This window comes from Pteropus medius, unplaced genomic scaffold, assembly GCF_902729225.1.
Source record: "Pteropus medius unplaced genomic scaffold, Ma_sr-lr_union100, whole genome shotgun sequence".
NCBI classification, from domain to species: Eukaryota; Metazoa; Chordata; class Mammalia; order Chiroptera; family Pteropodidae; genus Pteropus; species Pteropus medius.
This window is the reverse complement of record NW_024355205.1, coordinates 9,044,983-9,060,019: the sequence shown is the minus strand read 5'-3', so window position 1 is coordinate 9,060,019 and position 15,037 is coordinate 9,044,983.

The following is a 15,037-nucleotide window of genomic DNA, read 5'->3' as shown; positions in this document are numbered from 1 at the left end:
GGTACCTTTCCTTAGACTTTGCCATTCTGGATAATCTTTATTGCTGTTGGAAGAGCTATAATTAACTATTTGATTCATAATTTTATTTATACTTATATAATATATTTTAAAAGCACACATTTTCTTTGGGTATATATCCCTATCTTTGCTTATTAATCGAAAGAATAAATAAGATTGAATTGTAAGATAATCATAGTTTTGCCTTTTGTTTTAAAAACAAAGAATTAAGTCACCGTGAGCTTTCCTAAGTCTAAATATTTTTTTCTATCCTGAATAAATGTTAAAAAAAATCTTTTAATAGAAACTGCTCAAAAAATTATATTGAGTTTATAGAAAGAGAGATTTTATTTATAACTTTTTAAAATTTTTAATTGGACCATGTATGAAAGGCTTCTTTCTAAAGTAGCAAAAGTAAAAATTTATCTTTTATTTTCATAATGGAAGGAACTGTGGTTAGTAGAGCACTGATAATAACCATTTGAGAAAATGACTTCCAAGGAATTGGGGTTCAAAATATCTGCCTAAACTTTAATATCAGATGGATCCTAGTTTACATAACTTTATGGCCTTATAGTCATATAGCCTTATAGTTAAATTTTATATCTAAACATTCATTTTTATTATACCATATCCTGGTATTATTTTACTTGCTGTTAGTACAATTTACTATTTTAAAATATACTTTATCTCATTACTACATAAAAAAACATCACAAGCAAAATAAATTATAATTGACTATTTCTAAGACAGAAATATGGCATCACTGTTGGAATGTGTTTAATACTATAATGCATATCAATGCATCAACTAAGAATCTTGATATCTAGGTTTTGCAAAGTAAAACATGTCCCATAAAATAATTTAAAATATAAATATACACACAAGCTAACATACACATAAGACAACAAGATGCATCATCACTCAAAGTTGGTGATTATTTGGAATAATTAAAGTCTTAATATATATGTCAAATCCTGGTATATTTCCCCTTCTTTAATGACTATTTTTAGGAATATCCTAGGATTTGTCTTGAGCAGATATTACATATAGTGCACCTAGAAATGTGTGTGTATAAGTGATACTTGCATGGTTTCTGCTTCTTTTCTTATATGTTTGGGTAAGAACTACAAATGGATTCCTAGAACCTTTTATTGTCTTTTCCTCTTATGACCACTTTTTAAATAATGTTTTTGGTTTGAAAGTTTTCTTTACTTTGAGGTAGTTCCCACTACTATTTGCTTTTCTTATTTTAATTATTTTGTTCATTTACTTAGGCTTGAGGTTAGAGGAGTACATTGTGGTATAGTCGAATATTTCATTATAAACTAGAATTCTTTATAAAGTCAAATGTCATAAAATAAAAGGAATTTGATTTTATATTAAAGATTTTATTTACTGTGTTAAGTAGTTTTCTTTAATTTCAGTTAACAAAGCAATTATTTCAAGGACATCATTAGAATGGCAATGATTTTAGATTCAGGAAGACTCAAATATCTAGATTGTTGAAAAAGAGCAGATTATTTACTCATGATACTAAGATGATGTTTTGTAGAATTATTTTTTGAAACTAAGATGTTTTGTAGAATTATTTTTTCTTGTATTTTACCATTAGGAACATGTGTTAAGAATAGTAATATAATGCCATCTACTTGTTACTTGAGAAATGACTTGGTGAAACTTTTGCCTTGAAAGTAATAATATATGTAGAATTAGCATAGCTATTATATACTACAATAGGATAATACAGTAAATAAAAAAATTCGGTAAATAAAAAACACTAAATTCTTTAGTATTTCTTTCTCCCTGAAGTTTTCATGAATCCAGCATTTCCAGTGCTGATATAAATTTTTGAAAATCTATAATGTCAGTCCTCATGTTTGATAATGCAAATGCTTTGCAGCTTATAAAATTTTGCTTTATAATATTTGAGAGTTTTGCTTAAGGATACTGCTAGAGTTAAATCTTTAAATCCCATACTATGAACAAATATTTTTATAAACTCATTCCTTTGTTCCTTCTTGGCAAAAAAAAAAAAAAAAAAAAAAATTTAGAACTATTTTAAAGAAAATGTTAGTAATTAAGTTATAGTTTAGGATAAATACGGTTTGGCTTAAATTACACTAATTTATTTTTATTCTTCTGTTTTTGCCATCATAGCATTCAGCAATAAAAAAATGCTCTATAAAAAAAAGCACTATATATTCTTCATTTGCCTGTTATTTTTAAGTAAATATTATTTTTTCTAACATGAAGCAGATCTGTTGAAGACTTTGATAATGTAATTTTCAACCTGTTTTTCATTCTACAATTTTAGACAATAGACATTTTTCCTGCTCTATATTTCTGTTGCTTCAAATGGCTTTTGTTTTTCTTTATATAACTTCTAATGCTCTCATTCTCTGTATAGTCTGGAGCCTCTCAAGGGATGGAAATAGGAAAAGGAAGATAAATAAGATCCAGAGAAAATGAGAATTAGAAATTAAAACTACGTGTCCAATTTTTATGTGCAAACATGTTACCTAAAACCTAAAAATAAAAGATCTTTCTTAACTTTGTTTATAGATGGAGATTAGGAATAGGATACAGCAGCGTATTAGAGGTGCATGTGTCTAAAATTTGTTGCTATGTAAAATGTGACTATCATTCTGACTCTATAAACAGTTATTTGAAGTAGTATTTTACATGTTTTCTTGTGTGCTATCTCACTTATGTGTCATGACTCACTTGTGAAGTAAAGATTATTATCCTCATATTACATGTAAATAAACTAAGCCTCAGAGAGATTCAAAGACTTGCCAGGGGTCACTCAATCAGTAATTTACCACTCTAGAATTTCAACTGGATAATTTGACATGCAGCAAAATATAGCAGAAAAAAAAAGGAGGGCATTTAGATTCTTATTAGTCAATGCAGTCAAGAATAAATGATGAAAGATCTAATTACTTTATGCCAAGGCCTAGTTATAATGACATTATACAAAGACATCTTGGGCTAAAAACTCTAGCTAAGAAGACAGAGTTCAAAAAGTGCTGTTGAAACTAAATCTTTCAAAAGCAAATCTTAAAGACAGATGGAATTTGGACACAGAAAGCCCAGTGCACATGCCTGTTCATTCAGGAGTCCCCTAAAATTCTAACAAGCAAAGATCTTCAACATGGTCTTGGTGTAATCTCCAGAATTGTCAAAGGATGAAACTATTTAATATCTAAAATAAAGAACACAAACTTAAATGTATTTTTACTATACTTAGGGAGAACTCGCTGATCAAGAATAATTTTTTTGTGGAGAGCTACCTGCTGCTTTTCTATTGAATGTTGTGAAAACATGGAATCTAAGGATTGGTGGAATTTTACAGATGAGTGGGTTGACTTAATTTATTTATCAGGGAGACTGCTGTTGAGTGGTTGACCCTCATAAGAGAGCCCATTTTTAACTGTTTCACATTTAGAAGCTAGGAGCCCTCATTGATTGGTAAACATGCAAAAGTGTCTTCACTCAGATGAAGTATTGTTACTTATTGATTAAGCTGCTTTAAAAACGTTTCCATTGGCTATGTGTTATCATAGTATAGAATTCAATTTGTTAATTAGGCATGTTCAAACTGGTTCTTGACTATCATTACCATGGCTGCTCAGTAATCCATGTTTTCCTAGGAATGTGGAAATATTTTTTTGTGATATGTAAATATTATTATTAATTGAGGTGTTCCATGAAATATTTTATATCCATATGTTTTGAAATGTGAAATGTGTAATCATTTGACAAAGATGCCAGCTGATTTGACAGATTTCATTTAAATTGAGACGTATTTTTATCTACTTCAGCTTGGCTTCCAAAGAACACATTTGTATCTTTAACTCATGTCATGAGTCCTTATAACATAGCTTTAATATTCTCAAGAATATTATATAACCCTAAGTTAATGAACACTTTTAAAGTGCTATAGATATTATGAATTCACATCATGGTATCTGATAGTTGGAGAGATAAAATCTGCCTGGATTGATGTATTTGTTCAAGATTCCCAAAGAATAAAAACCTGTTTTTAAAATGTTCATTAATTTGGAAATGTTAATAATATGTACAAACGCAATGAAAATTTATGCATTTTGTGAATAAGAACATTTCTAATTAAATTAGAAATGTAAACAACATTATTCGAGTATGATTTATTTTAGTTTTCATCAAAAGCCTTTCAAAATGGACTTTCATGTAAGTCATTAATTTAGCACTAAAAATTTTTATCTTTGGCAATTCATTCTACTTGGCAGACTTCGTTAGCCTGGTTAGAGTTACACTTCATGGTAATAAACCACATTAACAACATAGTGGAATCTTTTAAAAATACAAATATATCTTTATCCAGGTAGTCTAAATGAAGCTGATTCATAACAGGAAAAGGATTTATATTTTTTTGTTCAGAAAATATAAATATTTTTACTTTTCAGTTTACTCTGAGAGAATGAAATGATTGCAAAGGTCCTGGATCAATAGGCAGAAGACTTCTAATGTTTGAGTACATTATTTAATATATGGAATGTCCTTATCACAATAGCAGACTCCATAGGTGCTCAATTAATAATTACTTCAGTCTACAGAATAACATCCAACTTCTCTAGAAAGTTATTCTGTAATCTGACTCCAACCTATATTTCCTGTAGCATCTCTTACTTCTCTTTCTCACACTGCGTTCAAAATAAACAAATAACTCATAATTGCTTATTTGTAACTGTTTACTTCCATGCTTTAGTCACACAGTTTTTTTCCAGTAAAACAATTTTTATCCTCTTTTGTACTTGTCAAGTCTAATCCATACTTTTTATGAGGATCTCTTCTTCCTCTAATCAAAGTAATAGCATTTCTCACCTGCTGCCTGGTGTTGTAATGATTTATAGCTATATAATTTTGATAAAGAGATATTAATAAATAGCATCATTTGTATATAACTTATTTCTTCAATATATCTAAACTTCCTGATTAATATATAAATAGTTACAATCATCAACTTAATAAAGGCAGAAGTAATTTTACATAATAATCAAGTTTATTGGAATTAACTTAATCTAGGAATATATATTAATTACCCACTTCTGTTTAAGAAATAGTCTTACTATAAGACATAGTTTAGGAGAATCCACTGGGAGTAAGTGGCTATAAACATAATTTCATATAGAGTTTGCTAATAGTAGAAGCAAGTAACAAGTGATGCTGGAGAAGGAGTTATAATAGTCTAATTATTAATCAGAAGGCTATTTTATAGAGAAAAGTCAAAAGATGATCATTAATTTAAATTTTAAATAATAGATTGGTCAAGTACAGGGGCAAATTTTTACAACTGAGATAATGAAAAAAGTTTAATAACTTCTTATGTGAATATATCACATTTGCTAAAAGTGCATTTTTTCTCTGATAAAAATTACTTTTAATCATTTCACACTAGACTTACAAAAGTCCTAAAAGATGATTAAATGATAATGATATTATACATCTCAAAGTACCATAACATCGAAAAAGAGCTATAGTAAAGGCTAACATTTTATGCTTTGTGGCCTCTTTCAAGATTTTTTGGTGATTTTTTTTGTTTTGACCTCAAACTTTAAGTTTCAGATAGTGAATCCTGTGTTAACAGAAATATTATTTTAACAATTATTTAAAAAAATAGGATCTTCTTTCTGGAAGACATAAAATCTTGGTAAATCTGAATTCCTCATTCTGTGTTTCAGATATAAGTTCTATGATAAACACTATTTTAAAATTTAACTACACATGAAGAATTACCTGAGGCATTAATAAAATGCAAATTCTCAGGTCTTATTGCCAGATAATATGTTTAAGTAAGCTTGGGTCGGGGCCCAGGAATCTGCTCCCTGTATGATTCTTGTACTGGGTCAGAGAAAGAAAGAAAGATGTTTCTCCGAGAAGAAAGTGTACCGAAATCTGTCCCCAGATGCCTATATGGTTACTCTGTTGTATAAATAAAGTCTAATATACTTACAGAAATCTGAGTTTAATATTAGCTTTACTTCATAGTTGAGCAGGACTCATGTTTCTGAGTTTAATTTCCTCATCTGTAAAACAAGAGTACCTACCATTCACAGCAAGAGCACAGATCATAATAGAACCTATAAAATAAAATGAACCTAATAAATGTTCATTGTATATCTTCCTTGCCCCCCCCAAATAGTAATATATTTTGGACTGCTGTCAGTTACAATAGCCCACAATATCTCTAAGGATTGAGCTCAGGAAGAATAAATCATATTGTGAGAACATATCATTAGCTCAAAATGATTAACTGAGCAGCTTTGGGCATTCAGGAATCAGGTGGAGTGTGTTTCCTTTCAGGGGTGACCATTCCCATCAACTGAGTAGTGGGAATGAGGATGGTGGCAACATCATTTGTTAATCACTGTACTCTAAGTAAACAAATTTCTAGCCACAGACCAAGGTTTACAACTATCCAATTCATTTAAACTTTCTATAACTAAATCTTATTTATCTCTCAAGCTCAATAAAGATAGAATATCTACCATGACAAAGGACATTATGACAAGTTCACAATTTCTCTGTGAGTTCAGGGTTTAATTCTGTTGTGTATAGGTTCTGTCCATGCTCTTCTTTTCCCAATAATAGATTTAGTTGTAACGCACCATGTACTAGAAAGAGGTGCCTGACCCATAGTTAATTTCACTGGTATCCACTGATGTCTACAGTCCTCAGGGTCACAGTCTTACAAGTCAATCTTTGATTATCTGACATCCTAGTCCTGCTGATTGCAACTAAAGCAACTGCAAGTTCCCACTTTCTTGTCCACTTAGATAAACTTGTCTCCATTTGGCCTCTGGTAGACAGGGTCTCCTCATCATCACCATAACACTGTTTTGGAAATATGGCATCTCTCCCTCAGTCAACATCTAAGCCCCCTGCAAGTCCCAGGACTTGGTCTCCCACACTGGATGCTGGGTCTGTAAGTTTAGGTAAGATTGTTTTTGACCCATTCACCAGATGTTTCAGCCATTGTTTCTAGAAGACCAAGGAATCATATTGAACCCTGGATTCAGCTTTAATGATTGCTAGTCTTCCAAAGCCAAGGACATGCGTGTACTCATCACAAAGCCCCTCAGATTGAGCCTTCTTTCAGATACTATCATCAGAAACTCTTTTTGTGGCACAGGGAGAGAATCTTAACCTGGTCTCTGGGATACAAGCTATTTCCATTTATTTATTTCTTGCTCTCTTATCTCACTGCCTCTACTCTATCAAGGCAAGCATTCACTTTCCTTTAGAATACTCCACAGTGGGACATGGTTGAGGAAAATGTAAAAAAAATAAAAAAAATAAAAAAAAATTATTCTGACTCTGTGTTTTTCTATCCGTGTTGATTATATCAGGATCTTACCTTAGGAATGCTCAAAAATATTTTTTTTAATGTAATACTTCCTTCTATTCCCTTTGTCTTGAATTTTCTGAGTTTGTTTGGAAACAAACAAACAAATAAACAAACAAACAAAAACTGTTTCTTTTTCCTTACACCTGTAATATCAATCCTCTCCTCAAATGGCTACCTATCTATATCAGAGCAAACTTTAAATAACCCAAGTTCCAGCTGACCCCCTACCCCAGCTCAAAGCTCAGAGTCTGGAAAATGTCCAGATTAATGCTCCCCAGCAATGGACCGAATGTGCTCTTCTTTCCCCAAAATTCATATATTGAAACCCTAATTTCAATATGATGGCATTTGGAGGTGGATCTTTTCCTCAGAAGGAAATGTCAGAGAACTAGGCTAGCTCTCTTTTCACCATTTGAAGATACAAGGGGAAGTTGGGAGTCTGCAACCAGGAAAAGAGCCCTCAACAGAACCCAACCATGCTGGCACCATGACCTCAGACTTCCAGTCTCCAAAAATGTGAAAAACAAATTTCTGTTGTTGATAAATCAACCAGTGTATGATATTTTGTTATAGCAGTCTAAACTAAAATATCCCATTATGCTTTATAACAATGAGCTGTTTAGGTGATATTTTTCAACTTATTAGTTTGTTTTACCACAATTCAAACAGAAAATGAGATAAAGTAATATAATGATAATACTATAATATCATAATAATGGCAATGATGATAAAATGTTAAAAGGTTAATCCATTGAGTACTTATTATGCTAAGCATTTTCTAAATAATTTACATGAATTAACATGTAAAGTTTATCACAATAACCCTATAAGATAGGTATTTTGAATATTCTCATTTTAAAGATGATGAAATTGAAGAAGAAATGTTAATTAACTTGCACAAGCTCACTCAGCTAATAAGTGAAATAATTAGAATCTAAACCTGATATTCTGGCTCCAAAGCCTGTGAATTAATCCATTAGTTCATACTCCTTACATATTAATTGTCCATTTCCATATTATGCAATTAGATAGACATGGGTTTCCATCCCAGTTTTATTACTTAATAACTCTGTGTCCTTGGGCATGTGACTAATTTTATGCTTGATTTTCTTATCTGTAAAATGGAAATAATATTATCATTATGAAACACATAAATTAAATTCTCTAAGACTTGATTTGTTTATAGAAGAAACAAGACCTTTCATAGATTTGTAGTTGCAGTCAAATGAATATATGTATACAAAGTGCTTAACCCACTACCTAACTCATGATAAGTGATCAAAAAACAATGGTTATAAAATAAAAATAAATTAGAATATAAATGTGCTATACTTTTCTTATAATTTTATGTGTTTAAACATGAAATAATATAAATTAATAAAAGATTTATATAATTCGAATTATACTATTTGGTATATATATGTTTCAAGTGAACATTTTTTGCTGACCATTTTATATCCAATGTATTAGCCAAGAACATCATCTTATATATTTTGTTTTATGAGAAATAAATATAGCTTTTGAAGACAGACAGATTTAGCATTTGTTAACTGTGTGTTATTGAACAACTAATTAAACTTTCTAAATCTCGATTTCATGTCTATGAAATTGAACATAAAAACTGTAGCTCAGGGTTATTTTGAAAATTTACTTCAAGAAAAAGTGTAAAGTTCTAACACACTCAAAGGCAAATGGTGATGCTTTGTAGATGGATTATAGTTATTGGTACTTATAAATGTACATATTCATATAGCTATGTATATTTTACAAACATATTCGTATATATGTATTTATTTTAAAAAGTGTGAGTGGAGAGAGGGAGGGAGAGGGGGAGACAGACAGACAGACAGACAGAGACAGAGACAGAGACAGAGAAAATGTTCTTTATTGTTGCAGGGAACAGATTCTTTAAGAATCTGATGAAAACTATGGAATTCTCCTCAAGAAAAATGTGCAAATACACCTACTTTCCAAAATAGATGAGGTTAAGAGATTCACAGACTCATATAAGCCTTTCTATAACCCTCTGTTTAATAAATCTACTCTCCTAGAAGTTTGTTTCAAAACTCACAGCTTTGGGGGCAGCCATAAGCTTTTATTTTGTATTGTTTCTTATTTTTGTTTTTAGTCAGGTACAGAACTAACAGATCCATCTATTTATCCTTGAAACCTTGATGGTTAGCAAAATTTTTCAAATGATTGCAATTTTGAAGTTATGCCTTTTTTTTTTTTAACTGACTTACCCCTAAAACTGTGGCTGATATTCAGAGGAAAAGACTAAGGACTCCATCCTGATGCAGAATGGTTTTCTGATTCGGGCTCCAGAACTGGTTCTGCTTGAGGCCAGGACAACCAAATACTAAGGGCCAATGTATTGGCACTTGCTGTAATGTTTCTATATTTGGGTCATCGGTTGGACTCTTTTCTCTCAATTTGGACCTCTGTGTCTGAAATCTGAGATAACTGAAGATCTGGGCCATCCCACCTCTCACTACTTCTCTAATTTTCTGTGTAAGTAGGAAGCCATCTGGAGAAGTAAACAGTCAAAGGTTAATGGCTTACTGACAAAAAAATTCCTGTCGTTGACTCAGAAATATTGATAAATGTTTTCAACGCATTCATTTTTCAATAATCGTAATTATGCTTTTTCATTTTGGTTTAATTTTTATTAAGTTTATTTAAATATATTCTTAAAAAAAGAGGTCTTTAAAAAAAATACCTCCTCGAGGATGAACTCTAACATAAATATAAATTGGAGAATATGCCTCTACTGACAAATTAAATTCTAGAGTGAGATTTAGATGTTACATTAATGGTTTTGAGTGTTTTAAAGTTTCTTCAAAGAGAGGAATTCCACAATATTCAATCCTAGCATACTACCAAGAATGAAGATACTTTTCTCCAATAGCTATTGTGGGTAAGTAGAGAGGGTATAAGTCACATTTTAAGGATTCACTGAAGCACAACTTCAAAAAATATAACTCGTTGGGACCTCCTGGGAAACAAGGTCTCGGACAAGTCAGCCTGGCTCGTGGCCAAAGGAGCCAAATTGTTGTTTCTGAGTGTTACCTTCAGGAAGAATACAAGGGGAAGAAGTGAAGTCTCAGGCAACAACAGACTGTGGCAGGAAACCAAAGGGCACTTTTCATAAACACGCTGAGGGTACAGAATCGTCGCTGTTACATCGAGAATTTTTATAATAATAATTTACCCAGTACACACTGATTCTTATATATGTATCACATATATTTAAATGGCACACGCAACCTACATTTTACCATGATATGGAAAAAATGATGGGAGAAGGGAGGCTTCCCTTGGATATTGGGCCAGAAAACATCATAGTCCCCCAAGTATGGTTGAGAATTTCGCTCAAGAAAGTGTCTATTTTTAGTCCATTAAAAGAAAGGTATGTAAAGAGGACTTTTTTTTTCACATATCTGTTGTGAAAAGAGGACATTTCTGTAGAAGACTGTTGTGAAGTAACTGGACTCTCACCTACCATTAAGATCTTACATCTTACAGAAGCCCAGCCTTTAGTGTTTATCAATTCTTTATAAGGGAGCATCTTCTGACTGTGATCTGAGTGTGACAGAAGTCCAATAAAACATCTGACCAGTGTGCTATATATTCCCAGAGCATCATCCTCCTTTCTCTTTTTCTCCTTCTTCCCCATTTCCTCTGATTTTGTTAATGCTAAAACTTTGAGCCTTTTTTCAGATGCTAAGAATCAGTAAGGTCTCAAGTTCTCCTAACAGAGAACATTTTTCAATGACTTGTCAACTGTTTTCTCATTCACTTCTCACATTACTCTTCATTTGTTAAAATTTTTTTAAAAAAATTTAAAAAAAAAAACATTAAATAACTTTCACTCTGTTTCCTATTTCTGCATTTCAGGTCTGTCTCTCGAGGCCAGCCAAACTCTTCATTGTTCCTTAACAGTTTGCCATAGATTTTATTCCTCCAGGATTTTGCGTGTGTCATTATTCTAACAGAAATCTACCCTATAATTCTACTTAACATACACTTTTTACGTTGCAAGCATTACCTCAAAAGCCAAATTTTACTCTAGTAAAATCTCCCTGATTCCCTTAACTATATAGGATCTCACTCCTGTTCATTTACATAACAAGCCCCATGTTGGTGACACTCTTCTGGATCATCTCTTTCTTCCTCGTCCTACATAGTGGCCTAAATACAGAATGGGCAAAAACAGTTTTTCACGGACAATTCTTTTTCAGAATAAATCATGAAGTGTCATTAGAAGTCATTTTGACTCATGGTGATCAGGGAGGCCACGTAGCTTACAATAGGGAAAACTCAGTCTATCAAGGAAACATTTCCAATTGTGGCCAGCTTCAGTTGTTACAAACTGATTTATTAAAATTTTTTCAAGTACTCATATAAAACTGTGATAAGTCTTTTAATATCTAGAGTTTTCAGGTTAGACACATCTAGCCCTTTACAATGCAAATTGCTTTATCTTAAACATACTCCATAATGTCTATCTAAAGTGATCCTATGTCATCATCTAAAGCTGAGCACTTCTGAGAATTAAAAGGTCACTATTAATTATTTTATTAAATGTATTTAAAGCAAGATTGTCTCAGACTGATGGATATCTATATGGCTCTCAAAGAGATATACACAGAACTCACCATGATATCCCATTGTGATCTGAATATTATAAAGTGAGAGCATCATTCTTATTTTAATATCCCATAATATCAACTTACATTTTTGGCCATCACAATGTAACATTTACATTATGCATACTATTCAGTGAGTTTTTTATGAACTAAAATCGCTATATAATTTGTTACAGATTGCTGCCTGCCTCGTTTTCTACTTACAGGTTTGACTTCTTAGACCAAGTGACCTTCCAAAACATATCTTTGCTAAAAGATTTAAACAGAACAAGATCAAAGAAATTATCCTGGATTATATAATTTTAAAGTGTATTCCCAGAGGCTAATAATTAAACAGAAAGATTAATTATGTGAGCAGCTATACAAATTGTGCAGATTTACGTGGACATGATTGAGATAAAATAAAGGACATCAGATTCTCATTATAGTTTTTATCTCCTTTGTCTTAGTCATTACGATTCAAGGCTCTGAAATATAATTCTCTCAGCAACAATGTGAGATAACACAGATGATTAGATTGTCAAATCAAACACAAAAATCGGAGATTTTATTTTGTATTAAGTTTTTAATAATTTCAAGTGCACACATAACTGAACAGCATAGGAGAATGAGGAAGCATCTGGGACCACTTAACCTGCAGCTTACTAGGTCCTTTCTTGCCATATTAGAATAGACTCTGGTTGAGATTTTATGGCTTTAGAAGATGTATGCAGCCATCACTTGCACATATGGGAGCTATTTGGTCACAAAACTTCTTTATATACTCCATTAGTGACAGGATACGTGATATTTCTTATAGAGTCATGTCCCATAAATTGATAAATTCCATATTTCTTCATCATAAATAATTCTCAACAGACTAGTTTCCTTGTGCTAAAGTATTCCATATATAAAGATACTCCCACTAAAACATATCTTTAGTCTCTTTGGTGGTCTAAGGCCTCCCATTAGTATGTTTGCAAGGAGATTTGATTAAATCACCTCTCTCTGCGCCAAGCTATCTCCCAGTAAAGGGAAGTGAATGGATAACCAACAAGCTACTAATCCTTTTCTGATCCATAGTGGAGAGACTACACAAAAATGATTTTCATTTCAGTTTTTTATTAGGACATCTTCTCAGGAGCAGTTGTGAGCTTCTTACTTGGATTTCTGTTGGGTATACAACTATGCAGTTCAACCATAGAAGTCTTGGATGAGTACTCCTTCATATGCATTCAGAACCTGGTATATAAGTAAAATCGATCCTTAGTTATTAATGTTTCTTTATTAAGTAGACACACTAAAATCAGTAAAGCTAGTTATCACACTAAGTTGATTCATACTTTTAATTATTTTTTATTAAATTATTGGGGCGACAATGGTTAATAAAATAATATAGTTTTCAAGTGTACAGTTCAATAATTCATCATCCTTATATTGCATTATGTGTTCACCACCCAAAATTATGTTTATTTCTGTCACCTTATAGTTGAACCTCTTTACTCTTTTACCTCCCCTCTTCTCCCTTTCCCTCTGGTAACCCCTAGACTGACTTTTAATTAGTCTTAATTGTCCCTAACTTCATTAATGGGTGATAAATTCTTAGATTGTTTTCTCAATTTTCTCAATAAAATTCTGGCTGGTAGCTGTCACTTTGTGTTATGTCTTAATAAACTCCCTGACTAAAAGAAAAAAGAAAGAAAATGCTTTCTAGCACAAAACTCAAAGTAATGAGAATCATAGTATAATCAATAGATGGAAAAATAAACACTATGCATTAGTTTGTAAACTACAGTGCAATAATTGAACCAACAACACTGACTTACCAAGAAATAGATCATGTATGTTCTATGTAATGCGTTCATGAAAAGATATATATGCATATATATGAATTCATAAATGCATCCTATTAAAATGCATCACTGTGTTAACCCTAGAGCAGAGTGATTAATACTATAGGGTCTCTGCCAGTTGGCATGAAAATTCTGGCTCTAAAATTTAATGGGTTTCTAACTTTAAGCATTTTGCTTAACTTCTATATGCGTCCTTTTTTCATACATAAAATGTGGATTAAAAGTAACTCATCATATATTTGGTGTGAAGAGTAAAGAAGTCAATATTCCTAAAGCTTTTAGGCTGATGCTCAACACTAAGTAATTACAAGTAAATGGTTTTTTTAATTATCATTCATATGAATAACCTCATTTTATTATCTCCATAGCCCTATTAAATAAGTACAAGTATAAAACTTTACAAAGAACAAAAATGACCTCTAGGAAATTAATTATATTTGTCAAGGTACACATAGTCAAGTGAAGATTTTCATTTAAACCCTGTTTGGTCTAATTCTAAAACTCATAAGCTTATCTGATACAAAATATCACTTTACAATTAATATAGTAATTGAATGCTTAGGAAGAAAATGCACACACACAAACATAAATAGATACAAATAATTGATATTTATGTATGATGTAAAGTATGGGTCAAGGAACATTTTTTAACATAGGGACATCCAGTTATTGCAGCATAACTGATTCAAAACAACTTTCTTTCCCATTGAAATTCTTTTTCAACTTTGTCAAAAATAAATTGGCCATATATAGATGGGGACATTTCTAGACTCCCTTATTCTGTTTCACTTATGTATGTATCTATAATTTAGCCATATAATTTTGCCAATCTCATACTGTCTTAATTATTTTACTTTAATATTAAGTGTTGAAATAAGGCCATTGATGATTCCACAAACATTTTTTTAAATTTGTTTTCAATTGGAATAATGTAAAATTTATACATCAATTTGGAGAAAATTGACAGCTTTATGATTTGAAGTCTTCTCTTTTATGATCACAGTGTACCTCTCTGTTTATATCTTCTTTGATCATTTTCATCAATATTTTGTAGTGTTCTGCATACAAATCTTACCTGTATTTGGTTAGAATTATACTAAAGTATTTCAGGGTACTTGGAACTATTATAATGTTATATGTATAATTTTATTTCAAATCCTATTTTC